Here is a 26,227-nt window from a genome sequence, read left to right on the forward strand (position 1 = left end):
GAATTGTAACCACTATAAGCTAAAAAGTCACCTGCAATAAACACATTAAAATGAGTTTATTAAACAAATGAAAACACTTATTAATCATAACAAACATTAAACTTACTTAAATAAATGAACTAAAACATATATGCAATAATTATTCCAGCAACTAGTTTAATTAAAGAAGCATAATTAAATGAACTTAACTCATGCATCAATAAATAATCCTAGGAACTAGATTAATTAAGAACAACACTTATTAAATAAAGTTCAACAAAAACACTTATTAATTAAAACTAAGATGAGTTGAATAAATGTCCAGCAACTCATTTATTAAACTAAGATGCTTAAATGCATGGTATTGAAATGTAAATTTAACTAACATGAAAGTTACATAATTAAACTAACTTGACTTAATTTAATGATGCAAACTTAACTAACATGAAAGTTACATAATGCATGACTTTATTAAATGCAGAACACATATTAATGATGTGCAAACTATGACATAATTAAAAAACACAAACTAAAATAACTAAAAATTAATGAATCAAAGTCCTTATTTTTGATACGAACTCGTCTCGTGATGTTTTGAGTCGTATGTGTTGCCCAATCGTGAATTGAGTAAGGATGGATTCGTTTCGGTTTTAAAATGAAACAAAATAGAGATAATAGCTTAAAACAAAGGTAATAAACAAAATAAAGAGGAAACAATAACAAATTAATTGGCTAAGACCGAAAATGAACCAACAATAACGAATTGTTGACCCGAATCTCAAAATGGTCTTTAGGTGTTTTCGTTTAAAGGAAACAGGAAAGGAACCTTGACCCACTATCAACTATGATAGGAACCAAAGGTATATTGAACGCCACACCAAAGGTGATAAGTTCAGCAACAAAGAAAAGATGGACGCCACAAGTTATGCTTGATAAGTCAAATCAATTCCGAAAGAACAAAGAGAATTGGATAGCTCACAATTCAAATATTTCAACTATATTCAGCAAAAAAGTTGTTCCCTCTATGGCTGATTACATCTATTTATAATGCTAGAACAAGGTAACCGAATGGTCAAAAACATCCACTTAATGTGCCATAAAAAACTGATGTCTTTTCTTATTCTTTGAACCAAATAACTCCTTCCATAAAATCACTTTAATTCAGCTGATTTGAATGTCTTTAATGGCTTAGAAAATGACTCTTGAGTTGTCCTTGGCTATTTGAATAGACACCATCTCTTACCAGCTCCTCAATGACATTCAAAGGCTTGATTAATTTCTCTTAAAAGCTCCAAAAACGGCTGGAAGTGGAAGAGTTGCTGCTGAATTTTAAAGGGCATAAAATGCTCTTTAAAAATTCCTTTTAATGATCTTTAAGCTCCTTTTTTTAACAGTCCCTTTAATTGTAACTCAAAAGAACTTGAACAGCCACTTATTAAATGTGTAACAGCCTTGAATTGTAACCACTATAAGCTAAAAAGTCACCTGCAATAAATACATTAAAATGAGTTTATTAAACACATTAAAACACTTATTAATCATAACACATATTAAACTTACTTAAATAAATGAACTAAAACATATATGCAATAATTATTCTAGCAACTAGTTTAATTAAAGAAGCATAATTTAAAGAACTTAATTTATGCATCAATAAATAATCCTAGGAACTAGATCAATTAAGAAGCATCTTATTTAATAAAGTTCAATAACTAACTCATGTATTAAAACTTTAAGATAAGTTAAATTAATTGATCAGCAACTTATTTATTAAACTAAAACAAGTTAATTAAAAGAAACAAATTCAGCTTGCAATAAATTGCAAGTAACGCCTTTTGAACGGTTTGAAGCACGACTATCAAATCCGGCCACTCCCTCTTCCCAAGCTCGTTCCACATAGCTTGCTATTACATTTCGAAATCTCTTAGCTCGTGATCGAGTTATTGGTCCTCGTGGCAGCTCAATGGATTCGGTAGTAATTTCCTGGGCTAAGGTTGCATCATTCCCCCCCTCTTCGAGGCGATTTGCTCCCAAATCGTCACCTACATCGTAAAGAGATAAATCAGCAACATTAAAAGTAGCACTAACCCCATACTCACCAGGTAAATCTAACTTATAAGCGTTATCATTAATTCTCTCCAAGACTTGAAAAGGTCCATCTCCTCGTGGTAATAGTTTGGATCGCCTTTGAACGGGAAATCTCTCCTTGCGCATGTGAATCCAAACCCAATCACCAGGTTCAAATATTACTCGTTTACGGCCCTTGTTAACTTGATGTGCATATTGCTCCGTTCTTCGTTCAATATTATCCCTAACTCGCTGATGTAATTGTTTCACAAAATCTGCCTTTTTCTTTCCATCTACATGCACCAATTTATCAAAAGGTAAAGGCAATAAATCCAATGGAGTTAAGGGATTAAATCCATACACTACCTCAAATGGTGAAAACTTGGTAGCTGAATGTACCGATCGATTGTATGCAAATTCAATGTGAGGTAGACACTCCTCCCAAGTTTTTAAATTCTTACGTATAATGGCCCGCAGTAGTGTTGACAGAACTCTATTAACAACCTCTGTTTGGCCATCAGTTTGGGGATGACTTGTTGTGGAAAATAATAGCTTAGTTCCAATCTTTCCCCATAAAGTCCTCCAAAAGTGGCTGAGAAATTTAGTGTCTCGATCCGAAACAATGGTTCTTGGAATTCCATGCAATCGTACAATCTCCCTAAAAAATAGATTGGCAACATTTAAAGCATCGTCAGTTTTGTTACATGCAATGAAATGAGCCATTTTTAAAAACCGATCAACTACAACAAACACAGAATCTTTGCCATTCTTTGTTCTAGGAAGACCCAAAACAAAGTCCATAGAAATATCCATCCATGGCATTTCTGGAACCGGTAATGGAGTATAGAGTCCATGTGGCTAGACCCTTGATTTCGCCTTCTTGTAAACAATACAGCGATTGCACACTTTAGCCACATCTCGTTTCATCTTTGGCCAATAAAAGTGTTCTTGAAGAACGGCCAAAGTTTTGGCAATACCAAAATGTCCCATTAAACCCCCCACTATGTGCTTCATGAACCAGCAAATTTCTAGTTGATCCTTGGGGTATGCACAACTTATTTTCTCGAAATAGGAATCCATCTTGCTGATAGTACCTGTCATACGCACCTTGCACACATAACTTGTAAACTTCTCCAAAATCAGAATCATCGGCATATAATTCCTTTAAATAAGCAAAACCAAGTAACTTAACATCCAAATAATTTAAAAGAGCATACCTTCGCGATAAAGCATCTGCAACGATATTTTCCTTACCTTGCTTATACTTAATCACATATGGAAAGGATTCTAAGAATTCTACCCATTTTGCATGTCGTTTGTTAAGCTTAGTTTGCCCTCTCAAATGCTTCAAAGCCTCATGGTCCGTGTGTATAACGAACTCCTTAGGCCAAAGGTAATGCTGCCATGTTTCTAATGCACGTATCAATGCGTACATTTCTTTGTCATATGTGGGATAATTGAGCGTAGCTCCATTAAGTTTCTCGCTAAAATAAGCCACCGGTCGCCCATCTTGCGTTAAAACCGCACCTATTCCTATTCCAGAAGCATCACATTCTACCTCAAAAATTTTGTTAAAATTCGGCAAACATAAAAGTGGAGCATTAGTCAAGCAATCTTTGATTTTAACAAAAGCAGATTCTTGTTCATCAGACCAAATAAAAGGTGAATTTTTTTTTGATAATACCGGTTAATGGGGCAGCAAGAGTGCTAAAATTCGGTACAAACCTCCTATAGAAGCTTGCAAGGCCATGAAAGCTTCTAACTTGGCTGATGTTATTCGGTCGTGGCCATTCTTGTATTGCTTTATTCTTCTCTTGGTCCACCTCTAATCCATTCGCACTTACAACAAAACCTAGAAAAACAACTTTGTCAGTACAAAAGTTACATTTCTTAAGGTTTGCATACAATACTTCCTTTCGTAAAACCTTCAAAATAGCATGCAAATGTTCAAGATGTTCAGTTAATGATTTGCTGTAAATTAAAATATCATCAAAATAAACTACGCAAAAACGACCAATGAATGACCTCAAAACGTGGTTCATCAACCTCATGAAAGTACCCGGTGCATTGGTGAGGCCAAAAGGCATCACTAACCACTCATACAAACCGTATTTAGTTTTAAACGCAGTCTTCCACTCGTCCCCCTCCCGCATACGAATTTGATGATACCCGCTTTTTAGATCAATCTTAGAGAACAATTTTGCTCCACTAAGCTCGTCTAACATATCATCAAGTCTAGGAATGGGATGTCGGTATTTGACGGTAATTTTGTTGATAGCTCGGCAATCTACGCACATCTTCCATGAACCATCTTTTTTAGGCACCAACAGAACGGGAACCGCACATGGACTTAAACTCTCCCGTATATAGCCTTTTTCCATTAATTCCGCCACTTGTCGTTGCAACTCTTTAGTTTCCTCTGGGTTGCTTCGATAAGCTGGTTGATTTGGAATTGTGGCTTCGGGAATAAAGTCTATTTGGTGTTCAATACCTCGAAAAGGAGGCAATCCACTTGGCACATCTTCTGGGAAAACGTCTTTGAATTCCTGAAGCAAAGAAACAATAGAGAAAGGTAAAGAATTATCAAGTTCGTTAGCATCAAATAAGCATTCCCTGTACATAAGTACAAGTACGGGTTGATGCAACAACAATGATTTTCTTATCTCTTTTTCTCTCGCAAATACGCTCATTTTACCACTCTCAATTTCTTTTTGACTTTCTTGTTCCTCTCGTACTTTTACCTCCACTCCCTTAATTTTTTCTTTCTTTTTTTCATTTTTCTTGTCTCTCTCTTTTTCAATCTTTTCCTTCAACTTCAATTGATCTTGGTACACTTGCTTTAGGGTCAATGGCGCTAAAGTTACATTCTTGCCTCGATGCTTAAATGTATAGCGATTTGTATAACCATCATAGATCACGCGCCTATCAAACTGCCATGGACGTCCCAAAAGTAGATGTCCCGCATGCATAGGAACTACATCGCACACCACTTCATCTTGGTACTTTCCAATAGAAAATGCCACCACAGCTTGTTTTGTTACTTTCAGCTCACCTCCATCATTTAGCCATTGCAACTTGTATGGAGTTGGATGTTTAGTTGTAGCCAAACCTAGCTTTTCCACCAACATAATACTAGCTACATTAGTACAGCTACCACCATCAATGATCATACTACATACCTTGCCTTCAATGTGGCATCGAGTGTGAAAAATTGATGTGATCTCAATCGCATCATGTTGTGGCACCACTCGTTGCTATCATGATTGGCCTAAACACGAGGGCCCCAAGTGCAAGATGAAGCTCAATCTCAGCTCAACAAGCTCAATCTTAGTTTTTCCCAGCTCGATTTAGCTCACATGAGCTTAATTTAGCTTACTTTAGCTCGTTTGAGCTTGGCTTAAGTTTATTTCAACTCATTTATTTTAATGTCTGAATAAATTAAGTAATTTATTAATTTAGCTTAAATTACTACAGCTCATAATTATGTTTTGACTTATTACATGTTTTAAATGTGTCTTGGCCGAATTTAATATGTCTTGTTAATACTTTATTAAATTTGTCTAATTTAATTTATGTTTAATTAGTGTGTCTAAATTATATTAATGTTTGTTCAGCTGAATTTTATGTGATTTAATTTTGGTTCATGTGTTTTTGTAGGTGAGCTGAATTTGGAGAGTAATTAAACAAGGTTCATGCATGATAGGTTCAATGTATGGGAGTGTGCATGCACAATTGAGGTTCAATGGATGGCATTTAAAGGAGCACATGCATTTGGGACGTTCATGCAAGAGGGAGTTGCTGAAAGTTCATGTATTTGAAGATTCATGGATCATATTTATGGGGGAAAATACATGGGACGTTTCATGCATGATTCATGCATTTTCAAGATGACCATTCAAGTATTTTAGGCACATTAATGCCTCATTCAGCCAAGGGAGATGTAGGATCATTAAAGAGCTGCACATTCATGGAATTATGGAGATTCTTCAAGGCTAAGGATGCATGAATGCATCAAGTGAAGCATCATGATGGTTCGGCCAATTCATGTACCATCTTCAAGCATGAACTGGATTTTAATGCTATTTGTGTGAACATGTTAAATACCTGTGTGAACAGAATTTAAGTTAGTGTGAACAACATAGATGCCGAATATCAATAGGCATTTTAGGCTTATAAATAGCTTACTTGTTTATTGTAAAAGGTTACAGAATTTGATTATTGAAAACTTGATTGTGAGGTTTCCTCCTATCCTATTTCGTACGAGTCTCGTTCTGACTTATCTAGCTCGCTAGTGGCGTCAACCCGACTTCTTGAACTTATCACCATCCTGGTGTGGCGTTCATCCACCTTTTTATACCTTTGGTTCCTACCTCTCTATAGGTAACGGGTCAAGGTCCATCTTCGACAATCCATTTAATCCACCTTGAGCAATATAAGTCCCGGGGCAATACTTCATATAGTATTGAATCGTTCTTCACTTGAGTTCTATTTTTCTATTCCATTTGAACTATTCAATTATAAACAATATTTATTTATTTCACCGAGCCTATCAAACATCTATCCAAACCATCTTTTGAACCTATTTTCTCAACTTCCGCTATAAAAAATCATCTAACTCCATCTATCTACAAAATTGAACAAACTTCTCGTCGACGATCGGGCAATCAAGTGAATCGACTCAATCAACCGAGCCGGATCACATCATTTGGTATCAGAGCTACTAAAACGAGGAGCGCCGACATTCGTAATAAGGCCGCAAGTAGATTCGAAACGTGAAAAAAAAATCAAAAAAAAATTTGAGTTGTAATTTAATTTTTTTCCCTTGTATTTAGCTTACTATTGTATAGGAGTAACAAAAAAATCAAAAAAAAATTCGAAAAAAAAATTTGATTGAAAAAAAAAATTCATAAAAAAAGTGAAAAAAATAGAGCAAAAAAAAAGAAAATAAAAAAAGGTGAGCAAAAAAATCAAGTTTAAAAAAAAAGTGAAAAGTCTTGCGAGTTTTTATTTTCTTCTCTTATTTACTCCGATCATCAAGTTTCCCTTCCTACCATTATTTACCATCCCAACACCACATTTTAAACCAATTTTCTTCTTTATTCAGCCTACCCTACACCCGACATTATTGCTTGTAACCCATTTTGAAACCGACCCTCAAGCAGCAAATTAAGTCTATCGAGACGAATTACGAATTTGTGAGACGAGGTCGAGTGGTAAAAGGCAAGAGAGCGTGAGTTCATTCGAAAAAAAAAAACCTAAAAGAGAGTTCAAACACGAGTGAGTGAATTTTTCTTTTTGAGCGAACTTGAGAGATTTGTGGTGAGAATTATTTTTCTTTCTAATTTAACTTTTGTTTTCTAATATTTTGTTGAAGCATGTCTGAAGAATTTTCTGAATTTGAATTCCAAATGTGGAGACAAGAAATGCAAAGGCTAATGCGATCTGAATTTCGACAATTCGACAAAGATAAAGAAGATTTGACACCTACTATCGTTGACATCAAGATTAGTGCAATCCTTCAAAGATTGGAAAATGAACCACAATGTGAAGATATGTTTCACACGCGTTGCCGTGTCCACGATAAAGTTTGTTGCCTCATTATTGATGGTGGAAGTAGGTCAAACATGGCTAGTATTCGAATGGTAAAAAAACTTGGCTTGGCCACTACCAAGCATCCACGACCCTATCAACTGCAAGGACTTGGTGTTGAAGGCAAATTTGAAGTTACTCAACAAGTGCGTGTTGCATTTTCCATCGGAAGATACCAAGACGAAGTCCTTTGTGATGTTGTGCCTATTCAAGTTTGCCATTTGTTGCTAGGAGAACCATGGCAATCGGATCGAAAGGTCATTCACGATGAACGTACCAATAGGTATTCCTTCAAGCATCAAGGAAGGAAAATCACTTTAGCGCCGCTCACACTGGAACAAGTGCAAGAAGACCAATTCAAAATGAAGCAATCCATTGAGCGAGAAAAGGAGAAAGAGATTGAAAAAGAAATTGAAAGAAAACAAAAAGAAAACAAAAAAGAAAAAGAAATTGCAAAAGAAAAAGAAATCGAAAAAGTGAGAGAAAAAGAAAATGAAGAAAAGAAAATTGAAAAAGAAAAAGCGAAAAAAGAAATTGAAAGAGAGCTTGAAAAGAAATCAAGTGAAAAAGAAAGAGTGTCTGTAAAAGAAACGAGTGAAGTGAGTAATCACGAAAAAGAGAGGAATTCTTTTGCTAACCCCCTTTCGAAATTACCTTGTGATTTTTCTTTGTTTCAGGTTTGCAAGATTCCATCCACGGATTGGTTCCAACTTCATTACCTTTCTACCGAGAGACGTTTTCAATTGATCGAAAGAGGTAAGTTGGAAGATAAAAATGATTGTCACATTTCCAATGGTAAGCAAGGTAAGGGTTCCTTGTTGAGCGAGTTTCAACTCATTTACTCACATGTTTATGACAAGATTGCTGAAAATTGTTTTTGCGAAAGGGTTTTCCCCATTGAATTGGTTAATTTTCGTTCATCTATTATTTATGATTTTGTTTCAACTAGTGCTTTGAAAAGTTTTTTTCTATGATAAGTTTGTTGTTGGCAATTTTATTGAAGGCGTTCGATTAGATCAGCATGAACAAAGTGTGATAGTGTGCGATAAAGATTATTCACATACAAAGTTCGATTTGTTTGATTATCATATTCTGAATGATGGTGATTACACCTTCCATAGTGGTAAGAAGTGTTTTCCTATTGATGAGTATGGTATTGGCAAGAATTTTACTGAAGTACGAATAAATCCGCACAAACAAATTTTGAACTCTTGTGATAAAAAGTTGGCATGTGAAACACCTAGTCTACTTGTGTGTTGTGATAATTTGAATTTTCTATTTTTTTTAAATTCCCCATGTCTGAACAAGTCTATTCGAATGAGATTTACGATGTATGAATGTTTGAACATATGCATGCTCAAATTCTTTTTGTTCCACTTGTGTGAATTGTTGGTAATTAAGAAATTCGCACTGCATTTTGGAACGAGTGAACAATATCGTGTGTTCAACCCTGGAGTTCGCTATTCTAGTTCATCTTTGAGAGAAGGCAAGCATTGTAAATTTTGTTTGAATGACCAAGTAAACAATCGTTGCTTGTATGATGCTTTGTCACTAAGTTTGAAAACGAGATGTGTGAATCTTGTTGGCTTGTTAAGACACAATCAAATTTTTGATTGTGGAGAATGTTGTTTATTTTTGTTTAACAGAATCGAGACATATGAATGTTTAAAGGCATGCTTGTTTAATTTTCTTTTGATCCGAATATGTGATAAGACGATGGCATGTAAAATGGTTAGTGCATTTGAATTTGAAGATGGTGTCTCAAATCTGCCTTGCTATATAAATTCTGCATGTTTAAGTAAGATTGATCGAGTGGAACTTAGATTACATGATCATTTGGAGGACTCCTTGATAAATTTTGATTATAAATTTGATTTGATTCTGATGCATCCTTTATTACCAAGTATGGAAAACCATTGTGAACAGGTAAGATCCTCTTCTACATTTGATCCCGGCATTGGATTATGCATTCTAATTTTGAATAAGATTCTGGAAAGATCGTTTGAGTTTATAAATTTTAGTGTCACTAATTCGTTCTATTTCTATGTAGGTGACACTTTGGAATGGTTTCCTCCTAAAGAGGGAGGGCATGGAACTAAATCATTTTCTTTTCAAACCATTTGTGGTTCCTGGAGTTTTAAAAACAATACTTTTCGAATCATGAACAAAAGGGCTTGTGATCTCGAAAAATTTTTCGCGAGCAAGTGGCCCGATTTGAGGACAAATCGTCTTCAAGAGGGAGGGTATGATGTGATCTCAATCGCATCATGTTGTGGCACCACTCGTTGCTATCATGATTGGCCTAAACACGAGGGCCCCAAGTGCAAGATGAAGCTCAATCTCAGCTCAACAAGCTCAATCTTAGTTTTTCCCAGCTCGATTTAGCTCACATGAGCTTAATTTAGCTTACTTTAGCTCGTTTGAGCTTGGCTTAAGTTTATTTCAACTCATTTATTTTAATGTCTGAATAAATTAAGTAATTTATTAATTTAGCTTAAATTACTACAGCTCATAATTATGTTTTGACTTATTACATGTTTTAAATGTGTCTTGGCCGAATTTAATATGTCTTGTTAATACTTTATTAAATTTGTCTAATTTAATTTATGTTTAATTAGTGTGTCTAAATTATATTAATGTTTGTTCAGCTGAATTTTATGTGATTTAATTTTGGTTCATGTGTTTTTGTAGGTGAGCTGAATTTGGAGAGTAATTAAACAAGGTTCATGCATGATAGGTTCAATGTATGGGAGTGTGCATGCACAATTGAGGTTCAATGGATGGCATTTAAAGGAGCACATGCATTTGGGACGTTCATGCAAGAGGGAGTTGCTGAAAGTTCATGTATTTGAAGATTCATGGATCATATTTATGGGGGAAAATACATGGGACGTTTCATGCATGATTCATGCATTTTCAAGATGACCATTCAAGTATTTTAGGCACATTAATGCCTCATTCAGCCAAGGGAGATGTAGGATCATTAAAGAGCTGCACATTCATGGAATTATGGAGATTCTTCAAGGCTAAGGATGCATGAATGCATCAAGTAAAGCATCATGATGGTTCGGCCAATTCATGTACCATCTTCAAGCATGAACTGGATTTTAATGCTATTTGTGTGAACATGTTAAATACCTGTGTGAACAGAATTTAAGTTAGTGTGAACAACATAGATGCCGAATATCAATAGGCATTTTAGGCTTATAAATAGCTTACTTGTTTATTGTAAAAGGTTACAGAATTTGATTATTGAAAACTTGATTGTGAGGTTTCCTCCTATCCTATTTCGTACGAGTCTCGTTCTGACTTATCTAGCTCGCTAGTGGCGTCAACCCGACTTCTTGAACTTATCACCATCCTGGTGTGGCGTTCATCCACCTTTTTATACCTTTGGTTCCTACCTCTCTATAGGTAACGGGTCAAGGTCCATCTTCGACAATCCATTTAATCCACCTTGAGCAATATAAGTCCCGGGGCAATACTTCATATAGTATTGAATCGTTCTTCGCTTGAGTTCTATTTTTCTATTCCATTTGAACTATTCAATTATAAACAATATTTATTTATTTCACCGAGCCTATCAAACATCTATCCAAACCATCTTTTGAACCCATTTTCTCAACTTCCGCTATAAAAAATCATCTAACTCCATCTATCTACAAAATCGAACAAACTTCTCGTCGACGATCGGGCAATCAAGTGAATCGACTCAATCAACCGAGCCGGATCACATCAAAAATATTCTCCCTTTGTTGATCAGTTTCAACACTTTGAATACTGAGGCTACGCTTCACCACAAGAATTTCTCCTTCAACGGGTAACTCTAAATCTTCATCATCGGATGGCATTTCAGGTTCATTTTCATCTTCTTCCTCCGACTCAACTTCTCCATCAGCTCTTATCACCATAATTCGTCGATTGGGACATTGACTAGCTATGTGCCCTCGGCCTTGACACTTGAAACATCTTATGTCTCTCGTGCGATTTGGCGCTTGCTCATTTTTATTTCGACTTGTCTCTCCAATGGGTTGATTTGATTTAACTGCTACAGTCGGCTCTTTTGTTCTAACAGGGGGTTTGTTGACTCCTTGATTCCATTTGTTGGTTGAAGAATTGGCATAGGGTCTACTAACTCCTTTTCGCTTAAGTTGCTTTTCAACCTTAATCGCCATGTGAACCATGTCCATCACTTCAACATAGTGTTGTAGTTCAACTATGTTGGCAACGTCACGGTTTAAACCTGCAAGGAACCTAGCCATGGTTGCCTCTCGATCCTCCTCGATATCAGCTCGAATCATCGCTATCTCCATCTCCTTATAATAATCTTCAACACTTCTATTTCCTTGAGTAAGGTTTTGAAGTCATTGATAAAGATCTCGATGGTAGTATGATGGAATAAATCTTTTCCGCATGACTAATTTCATTTCTCCCCAAGTAGAGATGGGTCTTTCACCATTTCGTCGTCGACTAGTTACAAGCTGGTCCCACCACACTATGGCATAATCAGAAAACTCAATTGCCGCGAGTTTCACCTTTTTACTCTCCGAATAGTTGTGGCAATCAAAAACAAGCTCAATCTTCTTTTCCCACTCCAAATAAGCTTCAGGGTCATTCTTACCTTGGAATGGTGGAATTGTCATCTTGATATTCTTAAGATTGTCATCTGGTCGTTCACGATCTCTAGGACCTCGTTGTCGTTGACGGCCTCGACGTCGTACACTTTGGGTAGATGAGTGATCACTTTCTTGTCCACTTGCTTCATAAGGATCTTGAATTGGACGTTCTCTCTCTTGTCTTGCATCTTCCGGAGTCATCTCACGTTGTTCTCGTCTCTCGACTCGATATAATCGATCTTCAATTGGTTCAAGTTTTCTATCAAATAATCGCTCCATCTCTCGCATAATTGCTTGAAGGGTAAGATCTGGCACTCCTCCTCCAACATTTCTTACGGGACGGAACCCTCCTTCCACATTTTGATTTCTTTCCGGACTTCATGACATATTTTTTTTTAAAATGAACTCACAACAAAGAATCTCACTATCCACTCACAAAGAAATCCCACTTCCTTGGCTTTTATACTCTCGAATAAACTCACCACTCTCTTGCCTCTTTCCACTCACTCCTCCTCTCTAAGTTCTTAGGAATTATTTAAACTTAAAAAGCAGTTGTTGTGGGTCGGCTTACAACCTTGATGTTTGGGCTTGGTAAGAATATTGTAGGACAAAGGAAAGTAGGCTTGAATCAAGAAATGAAAGGTTGGATGTGGTGAAATAGTAGAAGGTAGTAATAACTATAATTTGGGCAGCAAACAACAACAAAATTTCAAAACTAGCTTCTTCTTTTTTTTCACGAAATTTTTTTTTTCACGAATTTTTTTTTCACGAATTTTTTTTCAACTTGATATCCAATCTCTTGAGTTTGAATGGAAACCAAATTTTTTTTTTTGAATTTTTTTTTGAATTTTTTTTTTGAAGAAACTACTATACCCTATTGCCGACAAAGTCGATTCTTACTCCAAATTCACTAGCTCTGATACCAATTTGATACGAACTCGTCTCGTGATGTTTTGAGTCGTATGTGTTGCCCAATCGTGAATTGAGTAAGGATGGATTCGTTTCGGTTTTAAAATGAAACAAAATAGAGATAATGGCTTCAAACAAAGGTAATAAACAAAATAAAGAGGAAACAATAATAAATTAATTGGCTAAGACCAAAAATGAACCAACAATAACGAATTGTTGACCCGAATCTCAAAATGGTCTTTAGGTGTTTCCGGTTAAAGGAAACAGGAAAGGAACCTTGACCCACTATCAACTATGATAGGAACCAAAGGTATATTGAACGCCACACCAAAGGTGATAAGTTCAGCAACAAAGAAAAGATGGACGCCACAAGCTATGCTTGATAAGTCAAATCAATTCCGAAAGAACAAAGAGAATTGGGTAGCTCACAATTCAAATATTTCATCTATATTCAGCAAAAAAGTTGTTCCCTCTATGGCTGATTACATCTATTTATAATGCTAGAACAAGGTAACCGAATGGTCAAAAACATCCACTTAATGTGCCATAAAAAACTGATGTCTTTTCTTATTCTTTGAACCAAATAACTCCTTCCATAAAATCACTTTAATTCAGCTGATTTGAATGTCTTTAATGGCTTAGAAAATGACTCTTGAGTTGTCCTTGGCTAGTTGAATAGACACCATCTCTTACCATCTCCTTAATGACATTCAAAGGCTTGATTAATTTCTCTTAAAAGCTCCAAAAACGGCTGGAAGTGGAAGAGTTGCTGCTGAATTTTAAAGGGCACAAAATGCTCTTTAAAAACTCCTTTTAATGATCTTTAAGCTCCTTTTTTTAACAGCCCCTTTAATTGTAACTCAAAAGAACTTGAACAGCCACTTATTAAATGTGTAACAGCTGATACGCCCCAGCTCGGGAAGGAGAGTTGAGTCGTAGATGTGCCCGATCGTGAATTGGAGTAATTTGAAAGCTTTACAAAATAGGCTAGAAGAAAAGGAATTATTTAGGCTCAAAAGAGTTTTGCTGGTTTAGGAAATGAATTAGAAGACAATGGATGTAATTTGGCTAAGGATTCAAAAGCCGAACTAACACAATAGTAGTGTGTTAACCCGTAACTTATGAGAATGCTTAGGTTGGTAAGGTGTCAATGGAAGGTTTGTTAAGTGGATAGAAACTTCGACCCGCTATCAAAAATGATAGGAACCTCAGTACGAATCGAACGCCACACTTTCGGGATTAAAGTGATAAGTTCGGATAGAAAGACGGGTTGACGCCACAAGGGTTCTTGATAAGTCAGACGAGTCTTTGGAGAACAATGAGAGTTGAAAACAAACTCACAAAGTAATCAGATTTCATATAAAGTTTAAAAGTATATTGTCTAACCTTAAAACGAATACAAAGCAAGCTATTTATAGCTAAATTCCTAAGGTAGCCGAATGGACTAATAAGATGCTGAATGGTCAGCCAAAATTAAAACAAAAGAGACTAGAAATTTCCAGCAACCTTCCTAAGACATTTTTGGGAAGCTTCATGCATGAAGAAGTCAATTGGACAGCTTCTAGATGTAATCCATTCAGCTGGACATTAATGGAAGTATTGGTGAGCTGAATAAGGGGTCTTGGTTCGGCCAATGAAGTTGAATGCACCTTAATGAAGCCTCCTTGTGAGTTGAACAGCTTGACCATTTTTATTGACGTTTTGGGCACACAAAACAGCTCCTAAATGCTTCTTGGGAGTATGAAACGTCAACCTTGGTTAATTAAGCAACAGACATGCTTTGGCCGAATGGTCACTTGGAAATTCCCCAAACAACAGCTCTTTGCTGTACCCGAAGCAATACCAGCTTTAATGCTGTTCAATAACGTCCCCCTTGCATGCTTTCATTAATGCTGTCCATGCATGGTGAATATCTCATTTAATTCATGTTTTGCTTCCCTTTAAATGCCGTTCCATACATGGGAACATTTCATTTAATTCATGTCTTTGCTGCATATTAAATCAGGAAGCAGCTTCTTTAATTTCGTCCATTAAATGGCCACATGAAAAAGCACAAACAACTCCTTTAATGTCGTTCCTTGCATGTAGAACAGCATCTTTAATGCATGTCTTGCTGTACATTAAATTCGGCCAACATCCACTTCCTTAAATTGCCGTCCAAGCCATTAAACCTGCAGCCAAATAATTAAATTCGGTCATTAATATCTGCTCATTAAAAATCAGCATCTTAAGACAAATTAAATTGGCAGCAATTTGATCAATAAATATGCTCATAAATTCGGCTGAAACTAATGAAAAACATCAATAAATTTGGCAACTAAGACACATTTAATTCAGCATCCTAGACAAGTTAATTAAATTTGGCTGAACATTAAATAACAGCTTAGGCATAATAAATCAGCAATAAGACACATTAAATAATTGTAATATGGCAAACACATTTATGCTAGGTAATAATTAAAACAAATTAAACATGCAATAAACAAACATAATTAAAATGTCCAGATTTCTTAATTAAACACTTAGTAATTATTTGAGCTAAAATAACTAACTCAACTAATTAATTTATTCCGGCAAATTAAATTAAAAGAGCTAACGAGTTAAATTGAGCTTGAATGAGCTGACTTGAGCACGAATGAGCTAACTTGAGCTCGAATGAGTTGAACCACACGAAAAGAAATTCAAATGAGCTAAAAATTAGCTTCATCTTGCACTTGGGGCCCTCGTGTTTAGGCCAATCTCGACGGCGTTGGGTTGTGACATTACATGATGCGATCAGGATCACATCATACCCTCCCTCTTGAAGACGATTTGTCCTCAAATCGGGCCACTTGCTCGAAAAAAAATTTTCAAGAGCTCGAACCTTTTTGTTCATGACCCGAATAGAATCATTGCCAAAACTTTGAAAATCACGAATGGTTCGAGAAAATTTTGAATTATTTCCACGCCCTCCCTCTTTTGGAGGGAACCAATTTAGAGTGTCACCTACACGAGAATGAAAGGAATTAGAGACACTAAAAATTATAAACACAAATGATCTTTTTAGATGCTTATTCAAAATTGGGATGCTTAACCCAATGCCAGGATCAAAAATGAAATTCGGTCTTACCTTTCCAAAATGAATCAAAAAGTTCATGGATAGAAACAAATCCGAACCACAAAACAGTCGAAAGGCATAATCTCGAAAGTCAAAATTGCAAAATCCAAACCCTTTTAACAAGAACAAAGAATAATAATCTCCGGGGTCAAAAACGAAGCTTCCTCTTGCTTGGCTTGACGTTAACTTAGGAATGTATATCCCAGGTTTAAAAACGCAATTTTCATTGGTCGTTTCGCAACGCAACGAAAATTTCTTCTTCACCAAGACTTCACACATGTCAAGCAAATAGGAGTTAGGCATACATACATTCGAGCAATCAAACCCTTCATATTTCATTCGCACACGTAAACAAGAAAAGTTCACACCAGAATTTAGATAATTCACATGATCATCACAAGCAAACAGATTAGATGTCAACTTTTCATCACACAATCCCAATTTTTGTTTGGGCTTACCTGGACTTACTTCTTGATCAATCTTGACAATGATAGGCTTATGAGCAGAAAGATATTTCACATTACTATGTAAAACACATTTATCAACAATCAAATTATGATTTCCAATCAGATCAAGATGAAAAACTTTCTCACAAACTAAGTCTTTGCTAATCTCGTCATCAAGAATCAAGTAAGATTGAGAAGACTCAAATACAGTAGATCCCTTACATGGCTTACCTTTAAGCACTTGTGGACTAGGGTCATCTACGATCTTACCTTTCTCGACTAATCGAAATCGTTTCTCCTTAGAAAAGTATTGAAGTTGAAATTGATCGATGGGATTTCGAGAAACCTGAAAAGTAGAAACAAAATAAGGAAAATTCATAGGATGGTTAGTAACAACACTCCTTTCTTTTTCACTTTCATCCTTTTCATTTCTTTCTTTTTCCAACTCATTTTCAAATCCTCTTTCTTTTACCATATCACTCATTTCTTTTGCACTCTCGTTTCTTCCTTCAATCTCACTCTCTTTTTCGGTTTCCTTTTCTTTTTCGCACTCGTTTTTATTCTCAATCTCATTTTCAATTTTCTTTTCTATCTCCCACTCATCTTCCTTTTCTTTCATTTCTTTTTCATGTTCATTTTCTTGCTCGCGCTCTTTTTCTTTTTGTCTTGTTCTTTCATTACAAGAAGATGATAACTTATAAGAACCATAACGACAAGCTTCTCGTTCGAAAGAAATGGCAGATTCATCATGCAAGTCACGATCATCTCTTTGTGAATAACCCTCCGTATTCGAGTACTTTGACACTCTTGAAACACGTTCGCCTCTTCGTAAATAATCCTTCGTAGATGAATAAATTGAGGCACTTGTAGAGACATGTTTACCTTTTCGTTTATCATCTCTGAAGGACTCAAACTCGGAGTTTGCTTCTCTTGGTCTCGAACGCCTTGTTGAATAAACGTCTTGATAAGAGTCTCTTGTCGAGTAGTGTCGTCGGGATAATCTTAACTCCATCTCATGACTCGATGAAATTTGCTTTTGTTGGGCTCTTGTCTCTATTCGATCCAATCTATCATGCAATTTATCAAAGTTTGATTTCACCATTCTACGCATTTCTTGCATCAAATATTGGAATTCTGATTCGGAAAATTCTTCTTGAGACATTTTTTTTTAATCACACAACAAAACTCACACTTCACTCACAAATAAAATTCACACAATATGGCTTTTACTTCTCTCGAATGGTCTCACCAATCACTCTTGCCTTTTTTTTCCACTCGATTTTTGCCTCTCAAAGTTCTTCGCAAACTAAATCGACGAATCAATACCGTTTGGCGTCGGCTTACAAAATTGATTTGGCTTGGTGGGTAATGATGTCGGAAATGGTAGGCTATCAAACAAAATAGGAATGGTTAAGTGTGGCTATATAGATATGGTCCTTCGGGCAATAAGCAATGCTTTTACAAACCCAAAATGAATTTCAATCACTCTTTTTTTTTTTCAATTTCGATTTTTTTTCTATTTTTTTTAATTCCAAATTTTTTTTCTTCTTTTTTTTTCTTCAATACTAAATACAAAAATTAAAAATAAATTGAATACAAACTTTTTTTGAATTTTTTTTCGAATTTTTTTTCAAGTTTATTTTATTTTTTTTACAATACCGTAATACCGATAACGTCGATCTTACTCCGATTCAGCTAGCTCTGATACCAAATGATACGCCCCGGCTCAGGAAGGAGAGTTGAGTCGTAGATGTGCCCGATTGTGAATTGGAGTAATTTGAAAGCTTTACAAAATAGGCTAGAAGAAAAGGAATTATTTAGGCTCAAAAGAGTTTTGTTGGTTTAGGAAATGAATTAGAAGACAATGGATGTAATTTGGCTAAGGATTCAAAAGCCGAACTAACACAATAGTAGTGTGTTAACCCGTAACTTATGAGAATGCTTAGGTTGGTAAGGTGTCAATGGAAGGTTTGTTAAGTGGATAGAAACTTCGACTCGCTATCAAAAATGATAGGAACCTCAGTACGAATCGAACGCCACACTTTTGGGATTAAAGTGATAAGTTCGGATAGAAAGACGGGTTGACGCCACAAGGTTTACTTGATAAGTCAGACGAGTCTTTGGAGAACAATGAGAGTTGAAAACAAACTCACAAAGTAATCAGATTTCATATAAAGTTTAAAAGTATATTGTCTAACCTTAAAACGAATACAAAGCAAGCTATTTATAGCTAAATTCCTAAGGTAGCCGAATGGACTAATAAGATGCTGAATGGTCAGCCAAAATTAAAACAAAAGAGACTAGAAATTTCCAGCAACCTTCCTAAGACATTTTTGGGAAGCTTCATGCATGAAGAAGTCAATTGGACAGCTTCTAGATGTAATCCATTCAGCTGGACATTAATGGAAGTATTGGTGAGCTGAATAAGGGGTCTTGGTTCGGCCAATGAAGTTGAATGCACCTTAATGAAGCCTCCTTGTGAGTTGAACAGCTTGACCATTTTTATTGACGTTTTGGGCACACAAAACAGCTCCTAAATGCTTCTTGGGAGTATGAAACGTCAACCTTGGTTAATTAAGCAACAGACATGCTTTGGCCGAATGGTCACTTGGAAATTCCCCAAACAACAGCTCTTTGCTGTACCCGAAGCAATACCAGCTTTAATGCTGTTCAATAATGTCCCCCCTTGCATGCTTTCATTAATGCCGTCCATGCATGGTGAATATCTCATTTAATTCATGTTTTGCTTCCCTTTAAATGCCGTTCCATACATGGGAACATTTCATTTAATTCATGTCTTTGCTGCACATTAAATCAGCAAGCAGCTTCTTTAATTTCGTCCATTAAATGGCCACATGAAAAAGCACAAACAACTCCTTTAATGCCGTTCCTTGCATGTAGAACAACATCTTTAATGCATGTCTTGCTGTACATTAAATTCGGCCAACATCCACTTCCTTAAATTGCCGTCCAAGCCATTAAACCTGTAGCCAAATAATTAAATTCGGTCATTAATATCTGCTCATTAAAAATCAGCATCTTAAGACAAATTAAATTGGCAGCAATTTGATCAATAAATATGCTCATAAATTCGGCTGAAACTAATGAAAAACATCAATAAATTCGGCAACTAAGACACATTTAATTCAGCATCCTAGACAAGTTAATTAAATTTGGCTGAACATTAAATAACAGCTTAGGCATAATAAATCAGCAATAAGACACATTAAATAATTGTAATATGGCAAACACATTTATGCTAGGTAATAATGAAAACAAATTAAACATGCAATAAACAAACATAATTAAAATGTCCAGATTTCTTAATTAAACACTTAGTAATTATTTGAGCTAAAATAACTAACTCAACTAATTAATTTATTCCGGCAAATTAAATTAAAAGAGCTAACGAGTTAAATTGAGCTTGAATGAGCTGACTTGAGCACGAATGAGCTAACTTGAGCTCGAATGAGTTGAACCACACGAAAAGAAATTCAAATGAGCTAAAAATTAGCTTCATCTTGCACTTGGGGCCCTCGTGTTTAGGCCAATCTCGACGGTGTTGGGTTGTGACATTACATGATGCGATCAGGATCACATCAATAGCCTTGAATTGTAACCACTATAAGCTAAAAAGTCACCTGCAATAAACACATTAAAATGAGTTTATTAAACACATTAAAACACTTATTAATCATAGCACATATTAAACTTACTTAAATAAATGAACTAAAACATATATGCAATAATTATTCCAGCAACTAGTTTAATTAAAGAAGCATAATTTAAAGAACTTAATTTATGCATCAATAAATAATCCTAGGAACTAGATCAATTAAGAAGCATCTTATTTAATAAAGTTCAATAACTAACTCATGTATTAAAACTTTAAGATAAGTTAAATTAATTGATCAGCAACTTATTTATTAAACTAAAACAAGTTAATTAAAAGAAACAAATTCAGCTTGCAATAAATTGCAAGTAACGCCTTTTGAACGGTTTGAAGCACGACTATCAAATTCGGCCACTCCCTCTTCCCAAGCTCGTTCCACATAGCTTGCTATTGCATTTCGAAATCTCTTAGCTCGTGATCGAGTTATTGGTCCTCGTGGCAGCTCAATGGATTCGGTAGTAATTTCCCGTGCTAAGGTTGCATCAATTTTCCAGCTGCCAAATTGACAAACTGAAATTAAAAACTTCATTTTGCACTTGGGCCCCTCGAGTTTGGGCCAATCTCGGTAGCATCGAGTTGTGTCGTAACATGATGCGACCGGGATAGCATCACCTTTAAAATTCAGCAGCAACTCTTCCACTTCCAGCCGTTTTTGGAGCTTTCAAGAGAAATTAATGAAGCCTTTGAATGTCATTAAGGAGCTGGTTAAGAGATGGTGTCTATTCAACTAGCCAAGGACAACTCAAGGGTCATTTTCTAAGCCATTAAAGACATTCAAATCAGTTGAATTAAAGTGATTTTATGGAAGGAGTTATTTGGTTCAAAGAATAAGAAAAGACATCAGTTTTATGGCACATTAAGTGGATGTTTTTGACCATTCGGTTACCTTGTTTTAGCATTATAAATAGATGTAATCAGCCATAGAGAGAAGAACTTTTTGCTGAATATAGATGAAATATTTGAATTGTAAGCTATCCAATTCTCTTTGTTCTTTCGGAATTGATTTGACTTATCAAGCATTGCTTGTGGCGTCCATCTTTTCTTTATTGCTGAACTTATCACCTTTGGTGTGGCGTTCAATATACCTTTGGTTCCTATCATAGTTGATAGTGGGTCAAGGTTCCTTTCCTGTTTCCTTTAACCGAAAAACACCTAAAGACCAATTTGAGATTCGGGTCAACAATTCGTTAATGTTGGTTCATTTTCGGTCTTAGCCAATTAATTTGTTATTGTTTCCTCTTTATTTTGTTTATTACCTTTGTTTGAAGCCATTATCTCTATTTTGTGTCATTTTAAAACCGAAACGAATCCATCCTTACTCAATTCACGATTGGGCAACACATACGACTCAAAACATCACGAGACGAGTTCGTATCATGCAATGTAGCTAATGTCTTAGCAACACCAAAGTGCCCCATTAATCCTCCGCTATGGGCTTCTTCAATCAACACTTCTCGTACGGAACCTTGGGGTATGCAAAGCTTTCCTTCTCAGAACAAGTACCCATCATGTCAATAGTACTTCTCGTAGGCTCCTTTTGCGCATAACCTAAAGAATTCACAAAGTCAGCATCGTTGGCATATAAATCTTTAAGGAATACAACCCCGCTCAATTTTGCATCCAAAATATTTAGCAACACATACCTTCGAGATAATGCATCAGCCACTACGTTTTCGTTACCTTTTTTTATATTTAATAACATATGGAAAAGATTCGAGAAATTCTACCCACTTAGCATGCCTCTTATTCAATTTCTGTTGCCCTTTTAAATACTTCAAGGACTCGTGGTCGGTGTGTATTACAAATTCTTTGGGCCAAAGATAGTGCTGCCACGTTTCTAAGGCTCGAATCAACGAGTAGAGCTCCTTGTCATACGTCAGGTAGTTTAAAACGGCACCGTTGAGTTTCTCGCTAAAATACGCGATAGGACGTCCATCTTGCATCAACACGGCTCCAATACCTAAACCTGATGCATCACACTCTAACTCGAAAGTTTTATCAAAATTAGGCAAAGCTAATAATAGTGCATGAGTTAAACAATCTTTAATTTTCAGAAATGATTTTTCTTGCTCCTCTCCCCGTACAAAATTAGAATTCTTACGAATAACCCCAGTTAAGGGTGCGGCTAAGGTGCTGAAGTTTGGCACGAATCGTCGGTAAAAACTTGCTAATCCATGGAAACTTCGAACTTGGGAGACATTCGTCGGACGGGGCCATTCTTGGATCGCCTTGATCTTCTCTTAATCGACTTCAAGACCCTCCGAGCTAACAACAAAACCTAAAAACACAACCTTGTTAGTGCAAAAATCACATTTCTTCAAATTAGCATACAAGGTTTCTTTTCTCAATACTTCCAAAACAGCCTTTAGATGTAAAACATGTTCATCCAAGTTTTTACTATAGATCAATATATCATCGAAGTATACTATGCAAAATCTACCAATAAAAGGTCTTAGAACATGATTCATAAGCCTCATGAACGTGCTTGGGGCGTTCGTTAAGCCAAATGGCATAACGAGCCATTCGTAAAGCCCATGCTTTGTTTTGAAAGCAGTCTTCCTGATACGAGTCACAAAGGCCCAACCCAAGCTTAAGAAGGTGATGGGCTCAAATTAAGAAAATCAAGATTCACTTTCTTGTTTTCAAGAAAATTAAGAAATCGAATCTTGGCCCAATTTTGCTGTTCGGAGCGATTTCAAGAATCAAGAAAATCAAGATTTCAAATCTTGGAAATCTTGGTCCAAGAAACCGAATCTTGCAGCCAAAGCGCGTTGGATCTCCATTACGAGCGTCAACAACCCAGTTTCGGTAGGAGATGGATCACAAGCCCAAATTCTTAAAGTTGAAAATAAGGCCAAAATGTCAAAGGGCCCAATTTGTAAACATTTTAGTTGTTTAAGTTAATTTTTAAGTTTTAGGAATATCACATGTTAAATTCGGCCCAAAACAGCCCAATAGGATGCATGGCCGAATTTTCCTTTGTTTTTTTTAATTAAGTTTAAATTTTTTAAGTTTTCTAATTAGATTAGGATTTGTTGGAGGCCTATATAAGCATTGGCCAGCCACCCTTTGTACACATCTTATTATTATTTTTTCTATCAAATTTCAGATTTGTTGAGTGCAGAATTTTCTTTGGGGTTTCTCCAAGAATTCTCTCTTGAGTTTTCTTTAGAAATTGTTTTAACAATCTTTTGATTGTGGGAGCCATCTTCAACCTTCTTCTTGCCATCGATATTCTTTGGAGGGGAGATTAGAGCCGTTTGAAGGAATTTGTGAATTCTTTAGGGAATTCAAGGGTTCTTAGGACTTTTCTTTATTTCTTGCTGTTTTCGATTTCTTTCTTTACTTTTCTTTGCTTATACTTGTGCCGATTTCTCATCTAATATTTTGCTGTTCTTGTTTGTTTTCCAGCATTGATTAAACTCAAGATCTCATCGTTTAAGTTGTTCTCCTATTGGAAGCACCCATTCGAACCCAAAAATCCCCAATTCCTAGGGTTTGGCCGATTGGATTTCTTTCAATTTGGGAATCAATTGATTGCTGGAAATTGGGCATTCTTGGCCGAATCAATTCCTTGGCAGATTCGCATCTTTTCTTTCTTCTCAATTTCGTTTGATTCATCGATTCTATTTCTTTTCTTCTTGCTGCTCTTTTAATTGAATTTGGGAATTTTAAATTCAAATCTAATTCGGTTTAATCTTAATATTTGTTTTTGATTTCAGATCTGTTCATCTAGGATCTTTCGTAGGAGTTTCTCGTGACTTGGCAACTCGATCTTGGTCCGCGTGCGTCCCTTTATCATTTGGTATCAGATTTTGGGCGTTTTGGGTGTTCTTGGTTGATTTCTAAACTGATCTCAATTTTTTAAAGCAAAAACAGCATCCTGATACGACCCCGGCCTCGTGGATGATGATACAAACCCAAGCCCAAGGGAGGCCTTTGAGAGCCCGCAAGCTCAAAATGATGTCCAAGCCATCTTTCCTCTTCCTACGGGCCCAATTGATACGAGCTCGTTTCGGATGTAAAGACGAGTCGTAATCTTTCCCGATCGAAATTAGGTAGTATCGGAATTGAATCAAATTCAAGTCTTGGTGTTTGAAGTTGGATGGCTTTAGGAACAAAGGAGTTTAATGGGTTGTTGTTTGCTGGGTAATTCGATGAAACAAGGTCGAACCCTTATTATCAAATAAGGACCCGGGCTTAAGGTTTCAAAGAAAGAAATGGAAATAGGATAAAAACCGAGACCCTCTATTTAGCAAAATAGGAACCTACGGTATGAAGAACGCCACACCAATGGGTGATAAGTTCGAACAAAGTCAGATTGACGCCACTCGTTGAAGATAAGTCAATTTGAGCTTTGGAGAATAAAGAGAGTGAATTTCTCACTAAAATTATATTTCATTCAGAAATTTGGCAAAAAGTCCTTTTACAAGAAATTCAGCAACTATTTATAGCTTGAGTGACTAGTAGCCGAATAGACAAGTTCAAGACTTAATATCTAAGCAAACATTGAAATAAATTCAGCTTAAATCCATGTATATTGGCCAATGTAGATTCGGCTGAATGGTGACCAAAAATTAAAGCTTCCAAATTGATCAAATGAATTTCGGAGATTCATGTAGCAGCCAAGTTCACCTAATGAATTTAATTGACTCATTCATTAGGCAACTCTTGATGAAAAACGACCAGCATTAAAAGAGGAATTGAGCAGCCTTTTTGGGGTGTGAATGGAAGGTTTTGAAGAGTCCCCATGGTGTGAACATGGCTGAACCGAACAGCCATGGTGTGAATAGCCTTTATGCTCCCTTGAGAAGAGAATCGGCCAAGCTTGGAGGGATGAACAACTTGGACACTTTTGGCCGAATAGTTGCCTTGAAAAACACTAAAATTAATCAACTTTAATGCATTAAACCAGCTGCACATGCACCTTCACATTCATTGAATCTACATGCATGAATCTGCCCAATGTATCTTCAAATTCGGGTGCACCTACATAACACAAATGAACTTAATTAAAAACATAATGTGAACATCCTAATTATCATTGTGACAACTTGAATATTAATAAACATGACACATAAATTCGGCTGGACAGATTTAATGCATGTATAAATTTAGACAAACTAAATAAAATCAAGACATCTTTAATTTAACTAGATCAAGACAAATTAATTAACTCAACTTATTAATGCCGAAGATAATAAGACACATTAAATGACTTAAAGGCACAATTAACACCTAGTTAAATTAGTTAATTAGCTTAAACTAAATTAACTAAAATTTATTCCAGCAAAATAAAAAAAAATGCAAAACTAAAAGAAACTAAAATGAGTTTATTGAGCTAGTTCGAGCTCATTGAGGTTGTAAAGAGCTGGAAATAAGCTAATTGAAGCTCCACAAAATAAAATTGAGCTACGTCCAGCTTGCAAACACGATGAGCCTCGCTTGTAGGCTGAAACAATAGCCGTTCCCGGGGGCGGGTCGTATCATTCCCTCCCTCTTTAAAGCGATTTGTCCCCAAATCGGGCCATTTGCTCGCGAAATATCCTTCCTTAACAAAGCCCCCTTGGTTGTTAAATTTAACAAACTTATGCCCAACAACCTGAAATTCATGAATAGATTGAAAATAACACCGATTAGTTACTTGCCCTCCCTCTTTAGGGCAAAGCCACTTCAAGGTGTCACCTACACAATAAAGAAAATTATAAATGACACGATGAACTAAAAACTTGCAAACTCTTACCAAATTTTCAATCACAATTGGAGCAGATAAGCTATTGTCGAATTCAAGAATATAGATAAGCCTTACCTTTCCAAATGGATTTTCCAATTTCATCAATGACCTAGTCAT

General features: G+C 36.0%; 1 pseudogene; it reads right to left on the minus strand.

Moving 5' to 3' along the window:
• Positions 1-2,088: 2,088 nt before the first annotated feature.
• LOC121220313 (uncharacterized) lies at positions 2,089-26,227 on the minus strand (annotated as a pseudogene).

This window comes from Gossypium hirsutum, chromosome D08 (assembly GCF_007990345.1).
Source record: "Gossypium hirsutum isolate 1008001.06 chromosome D08, Gossypium_hirsutum_v2.1, whole genome shotgun sequence".
Taxonomy (NCBI): Eukaryota; Viridiplantae; Streptophyta; class Magnoliopsida; order Malvales; family Malvaceae; genus Gossypium; species Gossypium hirsutum.